The following is a 17,886-nucleotide window of genomic DNA, read 5'->3' as shown; positions in this document are numbered from 1 at the left end:
GGCATGACTTGGCATGCATGCTCCTGGAGTTTTGGGAAGAGATTGCCTCTAGCAACTCCAGATTAGTTTAGTGCCAGGATGTTCTTGAACAGCTAAGTGAAGATGTCTGTGTGTGCCAAGAGAGTCTCCCACCCTGATGAGGGGGTGATGGGCGAGCCGTGAGGGCCTGAGGGCACTTGTGTTTCCTCAACAGACTTTGGTCCAGAGCAAGAGAGAGAAAAACACAAAAGGGGGAATGAAGGAGTAAGAGAAAGACAGGGAAACAGTGTCAAAGGGAAAAAGCAGAGAGGAAAAGGAACCTGAAAGAGTGAGATAAAGTGGCAGGGAGGGGTTTAGTGAAGGATTAAAGAGGCATGAGGTGGAATCGCGACTATGCAGAGAAGGTATTTGCTACTCTGACCTTCGATCGCGACAGCCACAGACTTGTGAGTAAAACTTTGGGCCCCGGCACTTATTCTTTTACAAATGAACACTTACTGATGCTCACAGACCTGCCAACTTATTGTAAATATTCACCAAGTGAGGAGGTGTCGGGGCTTTCTACGGAGCGCTGCCTTAGAAGTACCTAGTCCGTGGCGCATTTAAACACCCATAATATATCAACTGTGCACAGCCTCCAAAGACGAGCTGGAAACCCACATGATGTGCACAGGTTTCCATCTCACCTGGCGCCCACAGGTGATATCAGCTCCCCACTGGGTGACCGTGTGATGAGAGCCGATTTTGGTTGCCGCACGTGAGTTGGCCAACGGTTACAATGGTGGACGCTCTACGCAAATGGCCAGTTAGATGCAATTGGAGCAGTCATGGTGCAGCTGGTGAGCACATCTCAGAAGCATCCCAGGAGACATTCCTCCCTCTCATCACCTTCCCCGCTCCCTTTCTCTAAGCCACACAAACCAACCAAGGTCACGTCCTGGGAAGACCCCCCATGTACCTCTTTCACGCACCCTTCTTCCCTCCCACAAGCCCTGGCTGTGGTCGTCATTTCAACATTCCAGGATAATTTGGGACCGGCATTATAAGATTTGTATTCAGACGTCAATCAAAGGGTCCAGCACCAATAGAAACGGTGCTTCTTTGTTTAATGATGCCTGCTCTGCAGCTGCTGGGGAGAAAGGCCTTGGCATTCATGAGAACTAAACGTGGGCGCTATTGTTTTGCTAAATTACAGACTGAGGTTTATTTAAGGGCGAGAAGTGGCGGCTTCTCTCAGGGGCTGCAATCTGTTGTGCAGCAGATGCAGTGGCACCGGGGCCTAGGAGTCTAACGGGCCTGATGCACCCTAATAAATGATATTTTATATTTCAAGCCCAGGGATGAGGGACCCACTGTCCAGGTTTGCACTAGAATCAAGGACGCGCATGTTAAGCTATTGGAAGACATGTTCTTAGAGTGGCTCGGTTATCACCTGGGGAGCTGGATTCTAACCTAAACCTTGGCATTTGTACAACATCCGGTGATTCTGAGCAAATCACTTCATCTCCCTATACGGAAAATTGTAATTAAATATACTGTAAAAGCAACACACTTTTAAACTTATAATTCAAATAATAAAAACACTACTTGATGTGTAGGTAGCCTTCTCTGGTCTCCTGGGCCTATACTGGTAATATGTGCATGTCAGAATATTGTGTACAGAAATATCACCTGACATAAATATGGCATTCGAAATATAATTTAGAAAAAGCTCATCCTAATTGGTGTGAATTTTCCATTACTATCCCCAGTAGGGTGCTTTTTTTTTGTAGTCCATACTTAGTAAACAATATTTATGTCACAAAATTTTCGGAGAACGATATTGTGAGACCATAGCAGAAAATCAGCCGCATTATGCCACACTCCAAGCACAATGTATGTTTTTTTAACAGATTAACAAACTGCGAAGCAGATGAAGATTTATGTTTTTAAGGATTATATAAGGGAGCCCTGTGTAACAGTGGGAATCTGCTTGGAAGAAATGAGTGCTGGTCACACCAGCTGGTCAAATGCTTTAGAGGAACTACTTTTTGGGCCATATGTATCATTCCAAATTGCGATCGCAAACGCAGCAATTTGCAGCATTTCGGCGTTTGCGATCGCAGTTGGGCTCAGTGGTATGTATGAAAGAAAAACTGCCTCGCAAAATAAGGAATCGTAAAATTTGCGATTCCATATTTTGCGATTGCATTTAAGAAATCGCAAATTGCAATTCCTTAAATGCAATGTAAGAAGCACAGAAAAAGTGCAATTTGGCCGTAAGGAATTGCAATTTACCACCAACTTCAAGTTGGTGGTAATTTGCGATTTCTCTGAAAAATGCACTTTTTTGCATTTTTCAAAGTGCCATGAGGCCCACATACATGTCCTTAGGGCATGTATGTGTGCCACATGTGCACACATGCACATTCCAGGAGTGCAACAGGGTGTCCTTTTGACATCCTGGCACCCTTGAAATTGCATTCTCAATTTGCGATTCTCTAATTGAGAATGTCTTCCCATTCATTCCTATGGGCCACTAGGCCCATAGGAATGAATGGGGAGGTATTCCTTAATTGCGAATTGCAATTTGCAATTTGGAATTAAGGAATATGTAGGATTCGCAAAATTATTTGCAAATCCTACATACATAGCGTTTTGCAATTCTCAAATAGCGATTCACAAAAAATCGCAATTTAGGAATCTCAAAATCAGAGTTTGATACATATGGCCCTTAATCCATATCACCAAAGCCATAATGTACAGTTAATGGCGCAATGGCCAAGTGCCTCCTGCAAATAGCAGAGGGGCGCCATTAGTCACTCCACACCTAGGATCAGTGGTGCGGAATCCGTTGTCTATTTTTTACGAAAGGGGCTGTGACGTCATCAGGAGGTGTCCAGGTCGGGAACATTTAAGGCATCGAGAGGCAAGTTCAGTCTCTTTTTTTTTCCATCACTCACCAGCTGCCAGTATACTGGATTACACACACCCACCCATGCACTCCTGGAAGAAGGCCGAATCGGCTGAATTTCTAGCAGCAGAAACAAGGGGGCTAACCAAAAGGTTGGACTGATTTACTGAACTGACCCAGTGTAGGAGTGTTGGTTTGTGTGGGCAGTGGGCAAGCAGGAAAGGGGCTGACCTTCTGGTGGTCCTGAACCTTTCTGCCCTGGAGTTGAACATTTTGGGGGATTTGCATGGTGACAGGTACCCCAGAAGGGACGTAGTGCTATGCAGTTCCCTGGTGAATGTGTTGGTATAGAACTGCGAGTATTGCCCTTCCCTCTGTGCGATGGAGGGGAAGTAGCTTCTAAGGTATGATTGCTAATAGTCTCCTGGGTGCCCTTGGTTGAGGGCATGGGCGATGAGCAAAGGAAAAGGGGCCTTCTGGCACTTTGCATTCTGGAGTGTTGCGCTGTATGGAAAGCGTAGACTACTGTTGTACTGCTTGTAAATCTTTGAGCGGTTTTGCTGACCTTGCATCCTGTATTCTCTGAACAATAATGTCTGCTTAACTACGGTTATCATTTCTCACTGATGCTTGTGTCTATGTGAAATAAAAGTTTACGCCTTGGTTGAACCATCATAATCGCAGCTGTCTCTCTCCTCTGGAGTCGTGTCAGTGAGGGCAGCGACTTGCACATTGTGAGCGCCTTCCGATTGCATTTTTCCTGCCCGTCTCTACAATGTGAGCCATGTGAAAAGGATAATTGCGTTGTTTTCTCAGAATTGGATGTGTGTATGGACGTGGAGTTGTGTTGGGGGAAAATATCAGTCCTTTGAGTGGACAACTCTAGAGGAGTTTGGCCGGCCATAGGTAAAGCGGTGAAACAGTGCCACTGACTGTCCGTTCAGCCTTCAGCCTGGCCATGTCACCAACAGCTCAGACAGCTGCCTCTGTGTCAAGTTGTGAAAGGACAGGCCAGCTTCTGTTTGCTATTTCTACAAAGCAGTTCTCTAGCTAAATCTCAGCTTTCTTTGCCCTGTGCTGGATATGAATTTCAAGTATTGTGTGTAGCTCCTAAGAAGGGAGGTTAGCTTGTTTCAATGCGCTTAACATTTGAGCTTGCAACTGAGGCTCAGCAAAATGAAGTGGTTGTCTGAAGATCACCCAATAAGAGCAGTCGGGATAGCTAGGACCAGAGCTCAGGGCACCTGATTCCACAATGTGAAACATTGTCTCTAGATCAACTCTGACCTTCTTCAGGGCTTCTCCAGACCTACAGGTGCCTCAGATGGCTCCAGACTGAGAACCAAGCTGACCTCACGCATGAGAGTCCAAGCGGATAAGACATGTTTAGATGACTTGAAAACACTAATTTTTCAAAATGCACAATTTGCCTTTTTAAAATGTTTATAATCTTGATCATCACCCAGAGTCTCACCGAGAGCATCCCAGATGCTTGGACCCTGGGCAGAGAACGCCTGCAGTGTTCCTGATCTGGAGTTTCGAAGCTGGTGATCGCAGAGCCCACAGTGAGGCGCAGAATCAAACGTGCTGCTGAGAGTACCGGAGACCAGGCTGCAGCACTGTGCCTGGTATACGAGAAACCCCAAAAAAGGTTTCCGTGCAGGTTGTTGAAAGTTCCCACATGCTTTGAAGCTGAGAGTACACCTACTTTAATTGTTCAAGATTTCCTGCAACCTCTTCTGAACATTTAGAAGCATGGACCATACACAGTGTGCCCCGATCCATTATAGACTGGGTTTTTCCATCATTGAATTGCCTGGGATATCCCATAATCAGCCTTTTGCTTGCTAGTCCCATAAAGAATGAACTGGTTGTTCACTTATTTAAATTGACTTGGCATTCCCGTAATCAATTTACTGGGCATTCCCATTATCAGTCGACTTGGCATCCCATTCTATAATCAACTGACTGGCCGTTCCTGTAATCAGTTCAGTGGGTGCTCCCTAATCAATTGACTGGGCATTCACAAATCAATTCACTCAATCAATCAGTAGATTTGTAGAGTGCTTCTTGTCGCCCGTGAGGGTATCCAGGCAGTGTGTGTTCCCGAATCTATTAACTGGTGTTCTTATAATGTATTTCCTGGGTGTTTCTAATCAATTGACTGAGCGGTCCCATAATCAACTCACTCAGCATTCGCTAATCAATTTACTGGGCATTCCCATTATCAATGGACTGAACGTTCCATAATCAATTCACTTTGCATTCCCATAATCAACTGACTGGGCATTCTCATAAAGACGTGAGTGACTGCTCCAATAATCAGTTGCCTGGCAATGCCAATAATCAATTGACTGGACATTCCCATAACTGAACATCAACAGATTGGTGCCTTGAAAAGCGAAGCTCGACCATGGGTGGGCGGTGAGGGCATAGGGCTCTCGTGCGATGGTGCTGCAAAGACAGGACAGACTCTCCGATGAAACCAGGCGCTGTTCCCTAGAAAAGCCCCGTCTGGCTCTGTTTACCCTTTTGAAGTGTGTGTACATTCTGTGTAATCCCAGAGCAGGCCTGTTGCTGACTTCTGTGTAGTTGCTTATCCTTCTCTGCCGCCCCCGGGATTCATGATGTCTGTTTGTTGGGCCTTCTGGCGCCTCCGCACAACCTACCAGGCTGGCATCTAGTCTTCAACCTCTTCCAGGAAGATGAAATCATAAATCTGAGACTAAAGAATGCTCCTGGACCTTGGGTGACCTTGAGACCCAGCATTAGTATTCCAGCTCATCCTCCCATTGCACCCCAGGGGCAGCATTCCTGACTCTTGAGATTTTCAGAGTGAGTTGCAAGGGCTGTGCCTTCTCACATACATGCGTCTCCCATCTCCGTTACTAGATCTTTCTGTCTATCCGAAGTCCCAACACCATCCTGCCTAACTACCCATCCGAAATCCAACTCTGTACTTCTTACCTGCCTACCCCAAAATCAAAACCCCTTCCTATCTAACTACTTATCCAAAATCCAACTCTTTGCTGCCTATCTATTCACAATCCAACCCTTTGCTGCCTATCTATTTAAAATCCAACCCCATTCTGCCCAACTACCCATCCAAAATCCAACCCCATTCTGCCCAACTACCCATCCAAAATCCAACCCCATTTTGCCCAACTACCTATCCAAAATCCAACCCCATTCTGCCCAACTACCTATCCAAAATCCAACCCCGTTCTGCCCAACTACCTATCTTAAATCCAGACCTATACTGCCTAACTACCTATCTTAAATCCAGACCTATACTGCCTAACTACCTATCCAAAATCCAACCCCGTTCTGCCTAACTACCTATCTTAAATCCAGACCTATACTGCCTAACTACCTATCCAGAATGCAACCACCTTCCTGCCTAACTACCTCTCCAAAATCTAACCCCAACCTCCCTACCTATCCAAAATCAAACTGCCTAGTGACGTATCATAAGGTCCCGCAATCTTGCCTCCAAACTACCTATCAGTGGCGGCTGGTGTTAAGGGGCGTTGGGGCTGTGGCTCTCCCATTCAAGGAGAAGGAGGAGCTCTCCGAGCAGTTCAAGGCTGAGGATGGCAGATTGATCTCAGTGGATCGGCAGGGACTGTTTCTTTAGAGGGATGGAGGAGGGATGGAGTGGGAACTTCTGCACATGTGCGAGGTTTCACTTACCCTCGAGGTCCAAGCCGGTGCAATGACGTCAGGGCCGTTGGGCATGGACTTTTTTAGCAGCTCTGCATAAGTCTGCCATGGGGCACTATTGTCGTGGCCCAGGGTGGAGCCAGCAGGGCTGCATGCACGTGAATGGCTGGGTCAGGGCTGGCTTACAGTGGGACTGTGGGAGGGGGTGGTGCTGGGGGGGGGGGGGGGGGCGTATCTGTCAGCTGGTTCTGGCCCTGGAAGGCTGGCGTCAAGGAGTGGAGCCCTGCCATGTGCAGCCCGCACCGGGAAGCCACGGAAGAGCTGCGTTCCATGCTCCTTTCTCATGCTTGGAATCCCACCTTTTGTATCATCGGACCTTCCGGCTGAAATGCAGGACTTCTGGAACAGCAGAAGCTTCATAGCCCCTCCTCCACCCTCACTCTGACTGCCCCTGGCAGTGCCAGGGGGCTGGCGTGCGGTCAACATTAGCGTGGCAGTCAGGCCCAGGCCTCCCTCCATCACTGCATGATTTAAAAGCTTGCTGCAGTTCCCAGATGCTTGGCGAGAGGAACTTTACTTTTTTTCTGCAAAAATCGATATATAAAAGACACCTACTGGTGTCACAGGCTATACATGTTGGTATTGATTCCCTGAAACGCGGGTTTGAATGGCTGCTTTGTTGATTATCATGTCACCTAAAGCTGACTTTGTTAACATTTTTTTTAAAGACAGCAATGACATGATGCTTTGGGGCAGCCCCATTTGATTTACTCCACTATATTTTAAAAGGAGACACAGAATTTCATGGGCGGCTTGCAAACAGAAAAACCCTCCAAAACCCTCCTGCGTTTCAGTCATGCCTGCTCACTTGCTCAGTGCCCATCACTTTTAGAATCCACCGGCTGCCACGCTTTCCTGTCTGCCTAACAACCCGCTTTGTACCACTCCTTGTGAACATGTGCACGCGGAGCCCAAAGTTTCCTTGTTCTCCTACCACGAGTGGGCGCAACTCGTGGAGTTTCACTCAGCGGAATTACGCGGAGTCACATACAACTCTGAGAGTTTCCAGAGTTCTGAGAGCGGGTGCAAACAATATGCAGTGCGCACTGCTTGCGCTGCAATTTAGAGCCAGCAGTGCGAGCAATGCTGAAAAATCACAGCAAACAGCAGAATGTAGTGCACAAGAGCGTGCGGCCAATCAAGCTGATTTTGCTGTCACTCGAGTCATTTTGCTGTCACTCGAGTAGAAAATCAACTCAGGCAGCAGCAAATCTACTCAAGAAGCAGTCCTCTGACTGCGACCGCTTGGATTAGAAAATGACGCTAGGGAACGCCAATTTTTGCGCACGCTCGCATTTCTGGAGCCTCCGGAAAAAAATTCTGCCACGTGGCGATTGGCGGAATTTGGCCAGAATTCCATGTTACAGGAGTAATGCAGAATCGACAAATTCCACCAATTCCACAGGCGGAATGAAACATTCAACCCAGGTCTGGACTAGGGAACTCAAACCAGCCCTGGTGATTTTGTCAGCGCGGATGGGAGGGGGGGTCACACTGTAAACAACGAGTAAAGAAAGCAGGCATGGTGTGTTATGCCACTATATCGTGGTCGAAATATCGACATGCAAATATATTGAATTCTATATGGACTACCACTATAACATCAAGATAAGTAGATGTGGAGTTAAGATAGTACACCTATATTTATCTACATTTTAGGGACCTTGGCAAAATAGTCGTAGTCGATACTGTGGATGCAATATTTTCATAGGTCGATATTTCAACCACAATAGATCATTTTGGGATGCAGGGCAGCAGCTGAAGATGTCTTGAACAAAAACAAGTCAACCTGCCCCCAGGATCTTCTGGTGTCAATTTTGTACAACTTACTACTTAAAATAGTTACAGCAGATAGGCATCCTCGGGGTAGCACATGTTTCAACGATGCTGTGGTCACTTATGCCTGTTGAATGATCAAAACTCCTATAAGCGACCATAGCACGACAATGGGGCTCAAGGAATGATAGCGGGTACCTATATGTGTAGGAAGGACCTCAACTTCTGGAAAACAATGTCCCGTGCAGTTGAGTAGGCTGACCGCTATCACAACTGCACCAACTAACTAGCTGGACCCCCATCTTGTCCCCCGCTTCCTGTGTATTGCTTGGGGGTATGAACTGTCTGTGAAGGTGTTCTAAAGGAGTTTATTTATTATTTAATTAATATGAGAGAAATAATTGTGGTAAACGTGGCAGCCTGTCCAATGCATTCTTCCACTGCTTTAAGGTTTGTGGTACAGTGACGTCATCAACGTGCGACCCTGAATCGGTTTATTAGCTACCGTTAAGGAATATCTTGACACCCCTTCTCTTCTTCTTTTCCAGGGTGTCGACGAGTAGGTGAGCAAAGGCCCCAGCATTGAGCTGGTTCAACCCAAGCCCTCCCACTGTGCCCAAAGCTGCCATCAGCCGCAGGACGGTAAGAAAAAAGTATGATTAGTGGGTTGTGTGAGATTTATAAGATGCTGATATTGATGAGAACTCGCAATCGGCCCCTGCGCAGGAGCCACCTGTGGATGGACCACTATGTATTCTCCTCAATACACCTGTACTCTCAAAGGACCCGGTTCTAGGCATGAAATTCAACTAGTTCGACTGGGGAACTGTTTACTTGTGATGCTGGGGTTGTGTTAATATATCAAAATAGCTGGAGCGGCGTTCCACTCCTGTATCGGACGCCCAGCTTGATCCTATATAAAACACAGGTATCGCTGATTATCAAATTCAATATTTTTTATTTATTTTTGGTTCATCCATAATTCTGTACTGCTTAATCTTGATTTATATTGTCACATGGAAGCCGGTTAATGTATTCAGAAAGCTTCTAATGATGCAGATTGGCCAATCCAGACCTTATTTCTGTACCACGACGTATTCATTAAAAACATCTTCAGTAGTATTTTCCAATACATTTTGGGCGTGATGCCCTTCGTCGGGGTTCACTACAAGTTTAAACAAACAACAACGTTAGGTTATGAAATCAAACCTTAATGCTAACAAACAGTACATCAATCAATGATATTATGCATTACTTTTTGCCTCAACTCGTATTCAATGTATTCCATCTAATTACGTGACATCACGCTCAAACTAGTACCTTGAAAAAACTCTCCCAACCACCAAAACTTTCCCCTCTGGACCCCCAAATAAGTTAATCCTCTTCTTTTCAGACAGAAAATCGTGCTAGCAACACTCTCCGTACCTATTAATCATCTCCTTCCCACCGAATTCCCTTCATTCCTTACACCAAGATGGAATCCTTTCACATCATGCCTCTCTACCTTTTCAATACATAAGACGTGTCTCCACCCCCTCCATTCAATCAATAGACGTAACTCAAAAACCCTCCTTACTACATGTCCCAAAATGCACTCTCTTCGCCTCCTTATAGGTATGGAATGATCTAAAAAATTATAAAGCTAACCCGTACTGTTTTGGAGAAACCTCACAAGGCACCTCGATATAATACTCCGCCCATCCTCGGATGTTGTCAACACATTGAATAAGAAATCCGGCAAAATTGCACTATGCTATAAACATATTTGTTTAAAAACATATTTGTTGAAAAACAATGTGCATATGTTAACTGGCATAATTTTAAAAAGTCCGATTCCTAATCGTCCATATTGTTTTAAAAAACACACAAATCTTGAAAATTAGATGTTTCAGTTGTGTTAATATACACAGGGCCACATGAATTATGCGGCAGGGAAGGCCCAAATTATGCGATATCGCTGAGTACATTATGCAGCAAGAAAAGGCAAATGATGGGGTATATTATGGCACATCTTGTGATAGTATTACTGCAAGATTTTGTCTTTTTTACACTTGTTAACACTGTCTGGGCATCGGTTGCACCTCATTAGTAGCCGTATAACACTCAAATATAACAATGAACAACAGAAAGGTCACCAGTCAGCCTTTGCAAAGGGTCTTCAACAGTGCAGCAACCTGTGTCACTGCATTTTTTGTAACTTTCGAACCCTTTAGGCTAAAAAAAGATTTTTTTTTTGTTAAAGTCTGCAGGTTATGCAGCAGATGATGGATTGTGTGGCAAATGCGGCAAATCTAGAATTATGCGGAAAATGCTGTGGCTGCACAATCGCATAGTTCCAGTGGCCTTGCCTGTATGTGAGACTGGGCTGGAGCCCAGGCATATGTGTAAGATTGGAGTCCAGCCCCATATGTGTGAGATTGGAGTCCAGCCCTGTAAGTGAGACAGGAGCCCATTACAACGCGTGATGGTCAAGCCCGCTGCAATATGTCAGACCAGAGTCCACTGCTATGCATGGTACGGTAACCAGGCCCTATCCGAGGTTGAAGAACTGTCTATGCGTCTTGTGTCCAGATGACTCCATTTCTGTGGGACACCACTTTTCCATTCCTGGACTTTGCTTTTACATGTCATTGTTATCAGGTGAGTTTGTGCAAATGGCTCAGTTAAAATGAACCAAGAATGCACTAATACGTCAAATCAAAAACTAGAACTGATAACCTATTTATGTGTGATGCTGGGATTCAGTCCTAGCTGTGGGACTCAAGACATGTCTTAGTTTTAAGGCTGGAGTCCATTACTGTGTGAGACTGGAGCCCAGTACTATGGGTGATGTTGAATCCTGCTCCAATGCGTGAGACTGGATGACTGTCTCCGTATGACATTAAGGTCCAGTCCTATGTTTGAGACTGACATCCGGTCTTATGCGTGATTCAGGCACCAGGTACTATCTGTGACACTGAAGCCTGACCTAACACATGAGGCTGGAGAACTGTGTATGTGTGATACTGGGGTCCTGTCCTATGCGTGAGACCGAAGCTCTGCCCAGTGTGAGATTCGAGAATCTGAATGTGTGATACTGGGGTCCAGTCGTATGCGTGAGACCGAAGCCCGGCCCAGTGGGAGACTCGAGAACTCTGAATGTGTGATACTGGGGTCCAGTCCTATGCGTGAGACCGAAGCTCGGCCCAGTGTGAGACTCGAGAACTCTGAATGTGTGATACTGGGGTCCAGTCCTATGCGTGAGACTGAAGCCTGGCCCCGTGTGAGACTCGAGAACTCTGAATGTGTGATACTGGGGTCCAGTCCTATGCGTGAGACTGAAGCCAGGTCCAGTGTGAGACTCAAAAACAGTATATGTGTGATAGTGGGGTCCAGTCCCATGCGTGAGACTGAATCCCGGCCCAGTGTGAGACTCGAGAACAGTGCATGTGATACTGAGGTCCAGTCCTATGCGTGAGACTGAAGTCCGGCCCAGTGTGAGACTCGAGAACTCTAAATGTGTGATACTGGGGTCCAGTCCTATGCGTGAGACTGAAGCCCGGCACAGTGTGAGACTCGAGAACTCTGAATGTGTAATACTGGGGTCCAGTCCTATGCGTGAGACTGAAGCCCGGCCCAGTGTGAGATTCGAGAATCTGAATGTGTGATACTGGGGTCCATTCGTATGCGTGAGACCGAAGCCCGACCCAGTGGGAGACTCGCGAACTCTGAATGTGTGATACTGGGGTCCAGTCCTATGCGTGAGACCGAAGCTCGGCCCAGTGTGAGACTCGAGAACTCTGAATGTGTGATACTGGGGTCCAGTCCTATGCGTGAGACTGAAGCCAGGTCCAGTGTGAGACTCGAAAACAGTATATGTGTGATAGTGGGGTCCAGTCCCATGCGTGAGACTGAATCCCGGCCCAGTGTGAGACTCGAGAACAGTGCATGTGATACTGGGGTCCAGTCCTATGCGTGAGACTGAAGCCCGGCCCAGTGTGAGACTCGAGAACTCTGAATGTGTGATACTGGGGTCCAGTTCTATGCGTGAGACTGAAGCCCGGCCCAGTGTGAGACTCGAAAATCTGAATTTGTGATACTGGGGTCCAGTCCTATGCGTGAGACCGAAGCCCGGCCCAGTGTGAGACTCGAGAACTCTGAATGTGTGATACTGGGGTCCAGTCCTATGCGTGAGACCGAAGCCCGCCCCAGTGTGAGACTCGAGAACTCTGAATGTGTGATACAGGGGTCCAGACCTATGCGTGAGACCGAAGCCCGGCCCAGTGTGAGACTCGAGAACTCTGAATGTGTGATACTGGGGTCCAGTCCTATGCGTGAGACCGAAGCCCGGCCCAGTGTGAGACTCGAGAACTCTGAATGTGTGATACTGGGGTCCAGTCCTATGCGTGAGACCGAAGCCCGGCCCAGTGTGAGACTCGAGAACTCTGAATGTGTGATGCGGGGGTCCAGTCCTATGCGTGAGACCGAAGCCCGGCTCAGTGTGAGACTCGAGAACTCTGAATGTGTGATACTGGGGTCCTGTCCTATGCGTGAGACCGAAGCTCGGCCCAGTGTGAGATTCGAGTATCTGAATGTGTGATACTGGGGTCCAGTTGTATGCGTGAGACCGAAGCCCGGCCCAGTGGGAGACTCGAGAACTCTGAATGTGTGATACTGGGGTCCAGTCCTATGCGTGAGACCGAAGCTCGGCCCAGTGTGAGATTCGAGAATCTGAATGTGTGATACTGGGGTCCAGTCCTATGCGTGAGACTGAAGCCCGGCCCAGTGTGAGACTCGAGAACTCTGAATGTGTGATACTGGGGTCCAGTTCCGTGCATGAGATTGAAGGCCGGCCCAGTGTGAGACTCGAAAACAGTATATGTGTGATACTGGGGTCCAGTTCTATGCGTGAGACTGAAGCCCGGCCCAGTGTGAGACTCGAGAACTCTGAATGTGTGATACTGGGGTCCAGTCCTATGCGTGAGACTGAAGCCCGGCCCAGTGTGAGACTCGAGAATCTGAATGTGTGATACTGGGGTCCAGTCCTATGCGTGAGACCGAAGCCCGGCCCAGTGTGAGACTCGAGAACTCTGGATGTGTGATACTGGGGTCCAGTCCTATGCATGAGACCGAAGCCCAGCCCAGTGTGAGACTCGAGAACTCTGAATATGTGATACTGGGGTCCAGTCCTATGCGTGAGACCGAAGCCCGGCCCAGTGTGAGACTCGAGAACTCTGAATGTGTGATACTGGGGTCCAGTCCTATGCGTGAGACCGAAGCCCGGCCCAGTGTGAGACTCGAGAACTCTGAATGTGTGATACTGGGGTCCAGTCCTATGCGTGATTCCGAAGCCCGGCCCAGTGTGAGACTCGAGAACTCTGAATGTGTGATACTGGGGTCCAGTCCTATGCGTGAGACCGAAGCCCGGCCCATTGTGAGACTCGAGAACTCTGAATGTGTGATACTGGGGTCCAGTCCTATGCGTGAGACCGAAGCCCGGCCCAGTGTGAGACTCGAGAACTCTGAATGTGTGATACTGGGGTCCAGTCCTATGCATGAGACTGAATCCCGGCCCAGTGTGAGACTCGAGAACAGTGTATGTGATACTGGGGTCCAGTCCCCCGTTTGAGAATGAGTTCCTTCAAACTGTGGGACTGTAGTCCAGCCCTATGTGTGAGTCCAAAGCCCTGAGGTTTGGCCCCTGGAGTCACTGGCCCCTGATTCCGCATAGGAGCATATTTTCAATCCGTGCAAACAGTAGTTTGTCGAGGGATTTGAATTAAGAGTTTTGCAATAATTATCACACCACTGCTGTTTTCCACAGACAAATTCAGATTGAAATCTTGGTATAGTTTGTAATAAGTTTACACTCAACCAGAGAGAATGGTATTTTCTTGGTGCGGTAAATACCTCACCCTTTTTCAACCACCACATGGGAGGGGAGCTTCGGAGGGGGCTACAATGAGGTTATAAATATCACACAACTTGGAATTTCAATCCCTGTGGGATCGGAATTTAACCCTGAACTCGTAATCAGAGCTTTACTGCTAAAGCAAGATTGGCATCAGGGTCATAGCCAGGCCTAACTTTGACGTGTGTATTTTACAGTGCTTAATTTGAGCCTGTTGGTTCCGGTGCTCAACACCGGCTCTTAATCATCAACACCGACGCTTTTAATGAGCACCCGTTAAGGACACATTCATTTATGGTAGGCACGGGGAGATGAAGTGATATGTCCAGAATCAAAGGATGTTGAGCCGACGCCGAGACTCGAACCTGGTTCCCCAGCTCTGAAGTCAGCAGCTCTGGCCATTACGCCACATCCTCTCCCAATGTTCATGGTTAGTAGTTGGTTGTGTTTTAGGTGGTGCTAACAGGAGTAATGGGCTGGTGCAAGCTGCCTCCTGACAAGAGCCCCGGCACTTTTTTTTTTTACAAATTAAGCAGCGCCAACCCCACCTTTAAAATGCCTCAGAGCTCTATCATATAAAGGGGTTTGAGGAAGGGACGGAGGAGGGTACAGTCTGAAGGTGGACTGAGTCCTAGAATCAAATTTAAATATAATCCGAAATAAAAGATTACACTCCAGACCTTTGTGTGAAAATTGAGTTCAGTTCAACCCAGGAAAGAAGGGTTTTCACTGCTTTGGAGCGCGCCCTAGTCTCTGAAATATAAGCATTTGCGAGAGAAATATGTATGGCCTTGGCAAGACAGTGACTTTTTTCGTTATTTACAAACATGTGTGACGCACACGTCTACAAAAGCAACATGCAGTCACTCAGAGTGAAGACAGCCAATGGGGGGAGAGGGCTGGCCTACCGTCCAATGCGGTTTGCTGTAGTTGCTGGAAGCAAAATGTGAAAGACACTGTAACAGACCAATGAAAGAAGAGGACTGAAGGAAAGTCCTTCTATGTATGTATATTGTGATATTTTTGTAAATCTTAAGTTGTCTCGGGGTCAGATCTAAACAGGCACTATTGGGATCTCTAGGGCAGCCTTCTTACCTCACCCTGCATCGCCTGGTTCTCCATGTGAGAGGAGACGGAATTCCCACACAATATATTGCCTGATGTCCCGTGTCTTTTAGAGGTCATCCAACCCTGCCTACGAAGCCATTTTGGCGATGACAGACCCTATCTAGTCATGATGTTATGCCAAGGGAGAAGCCAGAAAATTTAAATCCCCCCATCCCCACACTTTGAACCAAACCTCTAATAATGCGGAGTTAGAGATACAAGTAAGTCCATCCCATCCTACAACAATTTTACTCACCCTTGTATCTTTCTGTCCATTCTTTCTCATACCTGCCCTCCACCCATCCATGTTTCCATTTTTTCCTTCTTCAGTCCATCCTTTCACCTTTCCATCCATCCATCTGTTCACACCTTCATCCTTTCACCCAACTATCCACCATTTGTTTTCTATCTATTCTTTCACCATTCCGTCCATCTAATGCCCATTCTGTTCACACATCAATTCATTCATCCACCCATAGCCACCCTTTCACTCTTTCAACCATTCTTCCTTTCACCCATCCATCCATCCTTTCAAGCGTTCTTGGGCCCTCTATCCACCCATCCTTTCTTCCTTCTTCCATGAATCCTTTCTTCATTTGCACTTTTCAACCTCCCATCCTACCACTCTCCCTTTCTTGCAAGTTTTCTTCCAACATTTCATCCTACTTTTATTCTCCGCTCTCTCCTTTCCAGTTTCTATCTACCATCTTTCTTACTCTCCTTTCTCTCTCGCACTCGCTTTATTTGCTGCTCTCCACCCTCTTAATATTTTCATCATTTCTTTAATTGTCTCCTAGTTCATTGAGCTGCCCATATCGCCCACACCTCATCTCTGCCATGGTATTCCCTTACTGAGTTTTATGAGGCTTTTAGACATACCTAAAAACAAGAGAGACAATAAAAAAAACATTTTGGCAAGTCCCAGCTTACCAGGCTTTTTGGGCCACTGGGAACCCCAACTTAAGCTGCCAAAGCGCGGGGCTGATGACGCCACTGTGTTATGCCCATCCCTCTGTCACAAACCACAAAGCCCTGAAGGATAACTAGGTGTGTGTTTCACTGCACAATTATGAATTTCATATGTTGCCAGAGCCTTGAGCTACCTCTTAAGCATTCTGCAACCACTATGGTTTGGATCTCAGCTCTAAAGTTATTTCTCACTTTGACCACACAATATTTATAGTACGGGGTGGCCATTTTAGGTCCAGGAGGGGCAATCCCAACCAGATTTTAGGATAAGCAATGACTAAGTAAATGAGTTCCATTTGGAATCATTGTATTTACATCTTCCTTACATGGATATGCTTAAGATCTGCCATGGATCCGGCCCTCCTGGGCCTACACTGGACACCTCTCTTGTAGAATATCACCGGCTTGCTTACTTGTGACCAGCAGACCTACTCACTTGCAATTCTTTCCACTGTTCTTGGGACGCGGAACTGTGTTGAAGGTTCGAGAAAGAAGCCAAATAAGTAACTCGCTACTCTTAGATCGAGGGTCCCTTCATTTATGTTTTTTGCAGTTTGATATAGCGCGAACTTGACCCAAAGGTATCAGAACGCCTTACATGAGCACCAGATGCATTACAGACGGACACATTATTTTTTTTAGGCATGGGGAGATTAAGTGATTTGCCCAGAATCACAGGATGGTTGAGCCTCCCGCCAAACTTGAACCTGGCTCCCCAGCTTCAAAGTCACCGCCTTCACCTTTGCTTCACTCCAATATGTGCGTTGCATGGCAGCCAGTGGGGGTAAAGGAGCTGAGATGGTGAGTCCTCGTAGGAGCGTGGGCCTAGTGATGGGTGTGTAGTAGAGTTCACTCGTTCTGTGCTGTGTCGCACTCTGCCTGTCCAGTACGGAAATGAGGCCTCGTACTTTGTGAAGTTGTGTAGAGTAGTGAAACTCCGCGAATTTCCGCCCACCCATAGAGAGCAACACTTGGTATCATTTGGAATGCTGTGAGCAGGGTGGTACATTCCGTTAAGGACGGAACTAGTGAAGGGTTAGCTATTTATGACTAAAGGCTTTTGGACAGTAGCGCTGCTAGGATGCCAGGGGCCCGGTGCAAGCAAGGAAAATGGCCCCTGAGACTACTGTTTGGGTAGTAAAATACAGCAATTATCAGAGTGTAATTGGCCACTTCGGACGCGGTTGGTGTAGTGCTTAATTTGAGCCGGTGGTTGCAGGTGGTGGGCTCCAGCACTCATTTTGGGGATCCGGGACATTTTTCATAATCAGACTTTCACCAAGAGCAAGAGAGAGAAAGACAGAAAAGGGAGAAAGAGGGAGAAGAGAAAGGCTTAAAAACAATGACAAGGGCAGAAAGCTGGGATGAAAAAAGCCTGCTAGAGTGAGATAAAAAGAGAAGTGAGGGGTGGTGAATAAAAGAGGTACGAGGTGGAATCAAGACTATACAGCCCTGGTATTCAGCCACCCTGAAATTTGGCACCCCCAGCATGGGCTTCTGAGAAATACTTTGGGCCCCGGCACTTATTGTTTCACAAATTAAGCACTGG

General features: G+C 47.0%; 1 protein-coding gene across 1 annotated transcript in view; it reads left to right on the top strand.

Moving 5' to 3' along the window:
• The window catches only part of LINGO3 (leucine rich repeat and Ig domain containing 3), a 148,401-nt gene that overhangs the window by 33,818 nt on the left and 96,697 nt on the right, over positions 1–17,886 (top strand). Inside the window, exon 2 of the mRNA XM_085637570.1 lies at positions 8,920–9,013. The gene's annotated coding sequence lies outside the window, so the exon portion shown is untranslated. The remainder of the gene's footprint in view (positions 1–8,919; positions 9,014–17,886) is intronic.

Source organism: Triturus cristatus, chromosome 12, assembly GCF_964204655.1.
Source record: "Triturus cristatus chromosome 12, aTriCri1.1, whole genome shotgun sequence".
Classification (NCBI taxonomy): Eukaryota; Metazoa; Chordata; class Amphibia; order Caudata; family Salamandridae; genus Triturus; species Triturus cristatus.
The sequence above is the reverse complement of the archived record's forward strand: the minus strand, read 5'-3'. Positions and strand labels throughout refer to the sequence as shown.